Source organism: Rhinatrema bivittatum, chromosome 3 (genome assembly GCF_901001135.1).
Source record: "Rhinatrema bivittatum chromosome 3, aRhiBiv1.1, whole genome shotgun sequence".
In the NCBI taxonomy this organism is placed as follows: Eukaryota; Metazoa; Chordata; class Amphibia; order Gymnophiona; family Rhinatrematidae; genus Rhinatrema; species Rhinatrema bivittatum.
In genome coordinates this window covers 249,563,943-249,572,998 of record NC_042617.1, presented here as the reverse complement: position 1 = coordinate 249,572,998, position 9,056 = coordinate 249,563,943, and positions in this window count along the sequence as shown.

The window sequence follows — 9,056 nt, the reverse complement described above, 5'->3', positions numbered from 1 at the left end:
TAACTTATCCAGTAAAAAACACAAAGGTCGCACAGAGAGAAATGATCCCTCTGAAACTCCAGATGAGATAATACCTTGACCAGACACGGAGTCATGAAAATAATCCTGTCGTTTTCTATCATTTAGATATGATTAAAACCATTTGTAAACTGTTCCCCATATCCCAATGGTATGCAACTGTTGTGGTAAAATTGTATGAGAAATCATATCAAATGTTGCGATCACGTCTAAAATGTTTGCAATAATAGCAGATCTCACATATTCCCTCTCCAATCAGACCAGTCATCACAGTGACAACCCTTAGCTCCCTTCAGAATTTGACTAACATGGTCCCTGAGTCTGGCCATTGTGCAATGTCTGGAACGCCCTGATCAGCCCTGGAATAGAGAATGCTGGTCCAGGAATGCAACTAGGTCTTCTGCAAGGTAGTGCACAGTACTGCTCCGGGGCCACCAGACTAGTGCCAGTTTACAATTACACCACTGCCTCTTCCTCTCTGCCATTGGCTTGTTGCCTGCTGTTCTTCAGCCAGTGTGGGTCTGCTATCATCGTCTTCACTTTGGTCATGGTGGCCCATTGACACCACCTCCACTGTGTCATTGGTCTGTATGGAAAGTCTCACATTTGGCCCGCTCTTGCTGCTGCCATGGTAAAGCTAAAAAACAAAACAAAAAGAGCGAACTGGGAGCCACCTCTCTTGCCAATATTCTTATCTCCTTAATCATTTTATTTTTTTTTTAAGAGCAGTAATAGTCCACTGATACAAAATAATTGCTCTTTTCTACCATTATTTTTCTGTTGTTCCACACCACTTCTCCCCATCTTGCCCAACTTAGATCTTAATCTCTCACTCTTCCACCTCCTCTTATAATCTCTAACATCCGCCTACTTGTCTTCTGCCCTTTTTCTTTTTTCCTCACTTTTTCTCACTCTGAACCTCATCCTCTTCTTGAGCACTCCCCCTCCCAGCCTCTCTCAACTCCCATTAGCTAGCTGGCTGGCCATGCAACTAGAGTTGCACTAACAGAGGCTGCAGTCTCTCCTCCCCCATCTCATCTCCCCGCTCTCTCTCTCTCCCACATCTTCTCACTCTCTCCCCAACCCCCTTCATCTTCCCCCAATAACATCTCTCCTCTCTCTCCCCCGTCATGCAACATCTCCCCTCTCTGTCTTCCCCCATAGCATCTCCCTTTTCTTCCCCTTTCCCACAGCATTTCCCCTTTGTCTTTCCCCTTCCCTAAAGCATTTCCCCTCTCTCTTCCTTTCCCCACCAAAACATCTCCCCTCTCTTTCTTTCCTTCCCTCAAACATCTCCCATCTGTCTCTTGTGACTATGTGCTGCTGCCTGTTTGCCTTCATTGATCTTTGTTTAAAGCGAAAGATAATTAGTATGAGAAAAATTCTAAGTGTTCCACTGATAAGCATTTTTCAGAAACCAACTCCACATTCAGTAATGAATGTTATCCATGTACAGTGATAACATCTAGCAAGGGGGGGGGGGGGTGGTATAATCTTGCACATACGCACAGCGACGCATTGGGGCCTTTCCCAGTTCCCTCCCAGTTCGCTCCAATTAAGGAGTGGACTGGGAGGGAACTTCCCAACCCCGTACCCTAACTTCCCTTCCCCTATCCTATCCTCCCCCCATCCCTATCCTAGCTACTCCAGTTTTTATATTTTACTTTTGCTCCTGCAAAGAAGCAGGAGCAGGGTGCCGGCGCGCGATCCCCAGCACAGCGGCAAATGGCCGCTGTACTGGGAGCCTCTATCCCCGCCCCACCTCCCGGACCACCCCGGTACCCATGGTACCCACAAGGACCTCCACCCCCGGTGGATGTCCTCTCACAGCTGCATCAAGTATCCGCTATTCTAGAATCGCTCTTGTATACTAACATTGCAAAAGAATCTCCATTATGTAAATATGTATTTAAGTTTAACAGCGAAGCTACCGCTCCTTGCCGATAGACTCTTCTATAAGTTTAGAATAGAAATTGTTAACCTATCCTTTCTTCCAACAGCCATGTTCGATCCCCCTGTTTTAATGTAACTTTTTCGCTTCCTATGTTAACTGGTTTCCCCCTTGTTTATTGTAAACTGGTACGATAAGACCTAGTCTTGAGCATCGGTATATTAAAAGAACGTAAATAAATAAATAAATAATGCCCCAGCACTTACAAGCGTCCCAGGGTTTAAGCGCGTGGCCGGGCCTGTTTGAAAATTGGCCCATCACACTTAAGGCCCGGTGACACAGGTAAACCATGAGATTTACGCGCGCCGGGGTTTTCAAATCTACCCCCAAGTGCACAGTAGAATCTTGATGGGTAGAAATCCCATATATGTTAGGGAAAAGTTTAGCAATAGGAGTATGCTACCATCCATCTGGTCAAAATGATGAAATACTAAGGAAATTAGAGAAGCTAACCAATTTGGCAATGCAGTAATAATAATAGGAAACTTCAATTACCCCGATATTGGGTCAATGTAACATCAGGCATGCTAGAGAGGTAAAGTTCCTGGATAGAATAAATGATTGCTTCATGGAGCAATTGGTTCAGGAACCGACTAGAGAGGGAGCTATTTTAGATCTATTTTAGATTTGGAAGGCGGGCAATAAGTAAATCTATAGCTCTTGCACTAAACTTTACAAAGGGAAACATTGAGAAAATGAGGAAAATAGTTAGAAAAGCACAATAGATGTGGACATTGTTTAAAAATACCATCTTAGAAGCACAGTCCAGATGTATTCCACGCATTAAGAAAGGTGGAAGGAAGGCCAAATGATTGCTGGCATAGTAAAAAAGCGAGGTGAAAGAAGCTATTTAGCCAAAAGAACTTCTTTCAAAAATTGGAAGAAGGATCCATCTGAAGAAAATAGGAAAAAACATAAGCATTGGCAAGTTAAATGTAATACATTGATAAGACAGGCTAAGAGAGAATTTGAAAAGAAGTTGGCTGTAGAGGCAAAAATTCATAATAAAACTTTTTAAAATATATCCAAAACAGGAAGCCTAAGAGGGAGATGGTTGGACCATTAGATGATTGAGGGGTTAATGGGGCATTTAGGGAAGATAAGGCCATCGTGGAAAGACTAAATTAATTCTTTGCTTCGGTGTTTACCGAGGAGGATGTTGGGGAGATACCCATTCTGTAGACTGTTTTCAAGGGTGATAATTCAGATGAACTGACCCAAATCATGGTGAACCTGGAAGATATAATAGGCAAGATTGTCAAATTGAAGAGTAGTAAATCACCAGGACAAGATGGTATACACTCCAGGGTTCTTAAATAATTAGAAAATGAAATTTCAGACCTAGAAAAGGCATGGAGTCTTTATGAAATTCGCACTTGGATAGTAGAGCCAGTGTTCAGGGAGTCGGCGAAGTACTTGCTTGACATCTTCTAGATGAGTGGGCAAATCCTGAGAAAATATCAGGATATCGTCCAAGTATACCACAACACTCTTGTACAACAGGTCCCACAAGATGTCGTTCATCATGTTCTGAAATACAGCGGATGCGTTGCACAGGCTGAAGGGCATTACTAAATACTCAAAATGGCTGTCTCGAGTGTTGAAGGTTGTTTTTCCATTCGTCGCCACTGCGAATGCGAACTAAGTTGTAGGTCCCCTTCAGGTCAAGTTTTGAGAATATTTTGGCCCCCTGAAGCCGGTCAAACAGCTCAGGGATAGCGGTCTTTAATCGTGATCTCGTTCAGACCTTGGTAGTCGATACAAGGACGTAAGGTACCATCCTTCTTCCCCACAAAGAAGAAGCCTACGCCGGCTGGAGAAGAAGCCTGCGCCGGCTGGAGACTTCGATGGTCTAATAAACCCCTTCTGTAAATTCTCCTCGATGTATTCAGACATAGCTGTTGAGGTTTTGCTAGGGAGTTAGCAATCTGTTGTGGGTTAGACTGCGGTGTTAGCAATCTGTTGGAAATCTGATGCTTGATGGGAGGAGAAGTCAGATAGGAGGAGCAATCTGTAGAGAAAGCTCTGCATAGCGGGCTCCTGGAGAGGGAGGAGTCAGAAATATCATCTTGCTAAGGAGTAGCAATCTGTAATGAATCTGATATAGTTGTGGGTGGCTCCCTGGGCCGATGGCAGATGACTATGCCCCCGGGAAGATACCCAGAGAGGGACCACCAGCTAGGCTAGCGAATGGAGACAGACACACATTAGTTCTTTTATTAAACAGGTTATTAGAAACCACCAGAGGTGGTAGTAGTGAGCTGATATGCCTGGTAGGGCTGTAGTCCCTCAGGTACTGGAACAACGATCCCAGGATGGCTGAGCTGTTGAGAAACTGTAGAAAGTGAGTAGGCAGAGTTCATGAACAGAACTAGATGACAAAACTCACGTAAGGTCTCAAGTAAGCTCAGGAGCTGGAAAGGATTAGGCCCTCGAGGAGCAAGTACCTGGTTCCAGGGAAAGCTCTGAGAGAGCGATGGTAACTCAATTGTTTGTAGCAGTGACAGTGTCATGAACCGTGCTGCCCGCGGGTTTCCCCGCGAGCAGACTTACTTCCCCACGCTGCTTCTTCACCCGACGCGGCAGGACGCTGTTGTCGGGCCTTCGGCGCGGCTGAAGCCGCGGTCTTGCTTGCGCCTCGCGGCCCAGAGGCCGCCCTGGAGTGTCCTCTGCTCTGCGCTCGGAGCCATGGCCTTCCTGTGGGGCTGGAACCGCCCCCGACGCTTCCTCCATCTTCGCGGCGCTAGGCCGCAAGCCCCAGTGCCATCAGGCAGCTGGAGCCGCCCCCGGGGCTCCCCGCAGCGGCTGGAGTCGCTGCCGACGTCAGGGCCTGCTCCTCAGGCTCTGCCTGCGTCTGACGCACAGACGCTGTGCAGGCCACTGGCCATGGTCCTGCACAGCCCCTATTTCCTGCTCCTTAGGCGCTGGCCCGCACTTCTCTGCCAGATTTAAAGGGCCAAGCACAGGAAGTGTGCTGGCCCCACCGACTTCCTGCTCTAGCCCTATAAAGGGCTGCTTCGTCAGTCTGTTCTTCGCCTTGCATCATGGTGACTTCCTCTGGAGGCTCCTGCCTGCCAGAGCCTTGTAAGGTCTTCTGTTCTTCATGGAGCTCCTCATCTCGTCTGCCTTCGTACTACGTCTTCATGTCTTGATGTCTTGCCTGAGGTCCCTGATCATGTCCTGATGTTCCGCCATGATCTTCCATATCCCAATGTGTCCGCCTGCCAGGATGTCCTTCCCTGTGTCTTCGTCTGGTGCTCTTGAGCCTTTCGTACTGCCGGCCCTGGATCTCCCGGTGACGCGGCTTCGTCTTGGAGATGCCGGCAGTGGACTCCGGTCCCTGTGCTCCTGAGCCTCTGTTCCCGCCAGCCATGGGGGAAGCTTTGGATAACACCGGCTTCGTCATTGGAGTTCCTCTTTGCCTGGACTTACCCCGCGCTTGTCCCACTCTCCTTGTGGTCTGTGACCAGCCTCCAAGGGCTGTGTAGGGCGCGCAGTGGGACAGGGTGGTCCGCGACTAGCCCATTGGGTCCGCCCGTGAAGGTGGGCTGTGTAGGGCGCCCTGAGAGACAGTGCCATTGTCCTCCTGCCTTGTGTCTTGCCCGGTTTGGAAGTCAAGTTCCTCGTCATGCCAGTGATGCCGTCTGCATCAGCCCAAGTGTCTTCGTCAGTGATGCTGTTGCATCAGTCATAGTCCTGTCTATGTGTCAAGGCCTCCGTCTGCCCTCATCCTCAGGCCAGGCCTGCTGCTCCAATGCCGATCAAGCGGCAGGTCCGAAAGGGCTCGGAACAGTCGGAGGACCGTTCCCCTACCAACATCTCATGTTGTTGGCTCTGGGAGCTTGCAGGCCTGGCAGAGGGTAAGATCATGTTCAGCCATGCTGCAGCATGCCGTCAACCCTCGGCTTGGCCCTGAAGGTCTGGGCTCGGGCTGAGGCCCAAGGGCACACTAAACACCCCCTTCACAACAGAATGCAAGGCCTTTTGAGGCCGCTCTCAACAGAATGCAAGGTCTTTCGAGGCTGCTCTCAACAGACAGCTTCCAGGCAGTAGAGAATCTTCAGAGTGTCCAGGAACATGGGTCCTTGAGGAGCAAGTACCGGTTTCTATCTGTAATCTGAAAATAAAGAAAAGAGCAAGGCCCCCGATGAGCGGGTATCTCTGGTAAGTTCGAGGAGGCAGAGTAACTTGGATAGCTGAAGCGAGTACGAATCCGAATCCATATCCTTATCCTTGCTAACTCAGTTTGTTAGCATTTTCAAAGACCTTTAAATATTGGAAGCAGATGACGTCATCTCAGGGGGACTCCCCTGAGGTTCGCGCCCTTGCTGGTACAAGAGTCGGGACGCATGCGCACGTGTGCCCTAGGCATCAGGACAAGATGGCGGAGTTGCAGCGTCGAACCGGTCCGGGGACGCCGGAGGGAGGCAGCATGGAGACGCCGCAGCAGCCAGCCATCCATCAGACCCAGAGGGAGTCGCCACAGAGGTAAAGAAGGCGGAGTGAGGACATCGAGCAGCGACGGTCGCAACAATAGCGTTGTTCTCAATCACTGAGAGTGGATAGACACGTCCTTTAGGAGGTTCAGTATTGGGTTTCAGTCTTATGGCACAGTCATAGGACCTATGCAGAGGAAGAATGTCAGCAGCTTCTTTGGAAAACACATCACTAAAAGATGCGTATTGAGGCGGCAGTCCCGGCATCGCTGGAGTTGTAGGCATGCAGATGACAGGAGCAATCTCCTTAAGGCACTTTCCATGACAACCTGGACCCCAGAGGGAGAGTTTCAAGGAAGCCCAGTCGAATTGGGGTTGGTGTGACTGCAACCAGGGTAACCCCAGGACGATAGGGTGCATGGCCTTCTCTAACACAAAGAAGGGAATTGACTCTGTATGGAGAGCTCCGATGCAAAGAGTTACCAGTTCGGTTTGGCAAGTCACGTCACCCGGTAAGGGCTCCCCATGGATGGAAGATAGTAGTGGAACCTTCAAAGTGACGAGGGGAATCCTCAAATGTTCCACTAGGCGTCGAAGAATAAAGATGCCTCGTGCCCCTAAATCCACCAGGGCAAGAGTTTGAAACTTAGACGATCCACAGATCAAGGAGACTGGGAAAGAGAGTGGAGGAGAGGGCGTAGTAAGGTCAAAGAACAGTCCTCCTGCAGGACTTAGGCCCGTCCATTTCCCGGACGAATTGGGCATGTTGGGACATCGTGACCAGCCTGTCCACAATACCTACACAGACCATGCCTCTTCCGAAGTCTTCTCTCTTTAGAAGTCAAATGACTGCGACTAAGTTACATCGGTTCATCTCCACTGGCAACAGGAATTACTGGAACCATCCAAGGTGCAGGTTTAGCACTAGCCTCCTTCTGACCTGGTCCTTTATTAGGCCGGAGTTCTTTAACCTTAGCACGAAGCCGGTGGTCGATTCTAGTAGCCAAAGCCACTAGTTCATCTAGCGAGTCAGGGGTTTCACGAGCAGCCAGCTCGTCTTTCAAGCGAGTATCCAGGCCTCTGAAGAAGAGGGTCTTCAGGCACTTATGGTCCCAGCAGAGTTCTGTAGCAAGAGTCTTGAACGCTATCGCAAAATCAGCCAGTGGTCGGTTGCCTTGCTTCAGGTCCACCAGAGCAGAACCGTCAACGGTCACTCAGGCGGGATCGCCAAAAACGGATTTAAATAAGTCCAAACATCTGTCAATATCCTGCAAAATAGGATCCTGGCGTTCCCACAGTGTTGAGGCCCAAGACAAGGCCCTTCTATCAAGATAAGATAGAATGTAAGTAGTCTTGGCAAAAGCTGTGGGGAAGTGAGAAGGCTATAATGCAAAATGCATGCAGCACTGGTTTAGAAAGCTCCTGGTTCTCTGAATCTCTCCTGAGAAATGAACTGCAGCAGCCAGCGGTACAGTAGTCTTTACATTTACTTCAGGTAACTTACCTTCATTACTGGAAGTAGTGCCTTGGGGCTTCTGTGCATGCAGCTGTTGGAACGCTGAAGTGAGTTTCTCCAATGCGTCTTGCTCTTCAGCAATGCGCAGGGCCAGGCCCGGAATGGACTGCAGGGCATTGAGCTGTGCCGGATTCATGGAGTTAGCAATCTGTTATTGTTTGTAAGGTTTTGAGTGGACCCTTGGACACTATGGCAGCTGACCACGCCCACAGGGGGAAGTCCCATGAGGGGCCACAGGTCAAGCTCAGCTTTGGGACACACAACACAGAATTATATCTTTTATTAGACAGAGTTGAGAAGCCACCAGAGGTGGCAGTAGTGAGTAGAGATGAAGGCCAGCTGGGCTTAGGGTTCTTCAGTATACTGGAACAGTGATTCCCTCTATGGCTGTGTTGTAGTGGAGAAAACTGAGATAGTGAATACAGTGGAGCATACACAGAGTTCTGGTACTCACACAGCGGTTACTCACACAGCGGTTTCTCCCGGAAGGTGACACAGAAGCTGGAATAGATGCAGGCCCTTGAGGAGCGAGTACCTGGTTCCAGGGAACAGCTCTGAGGAAATAAAATTGGTAACTCACTGATGATGTAGGCAGCAGTTTCTTCCAAGCAGAAGCGATAGGTTCAGACAGCGAGTCAGGGAACATGGGCCCTCGAGGAGCGAGTACCGGTTCCTGATAGCGACCTGAAAGAAATGAGAGATGATCCCGAGGACCGGATACCCCGTTAGGATAAAGTCCAAAGGTTGGAGAAGCAGAGTAGCTAGGTACGTAGAGCAAATCCCATCCGTAAGGAGTTCCTTGCTAACTCGATTAGCTAGCAAAAAGTGTAGGCTTTTGTATCCAGGATGCGTGACGTCATCACAGGGGGACGCCCCTGAGGTTCGCACCAAAGAACCTCAGGGGCACACGCCCTATAGTACCTAGACAACATGGCGGGATGCAGCGCCCAAGACGGACCGGAGACCTCGGAGAGGATGGCAGGCAGACACCGTGGCAGCCAGATGTCCATCAACCGTGGGAGGAGTCGTAAAAAAGGTAAGGTGGGCGGAGTGGAGACGTCGGGCAGCAACAGTCATAACATGTTGTGAGTTTGGGAGCTGCTTTTTGGCTATATTTCCCCTGTAAATGTGTTGT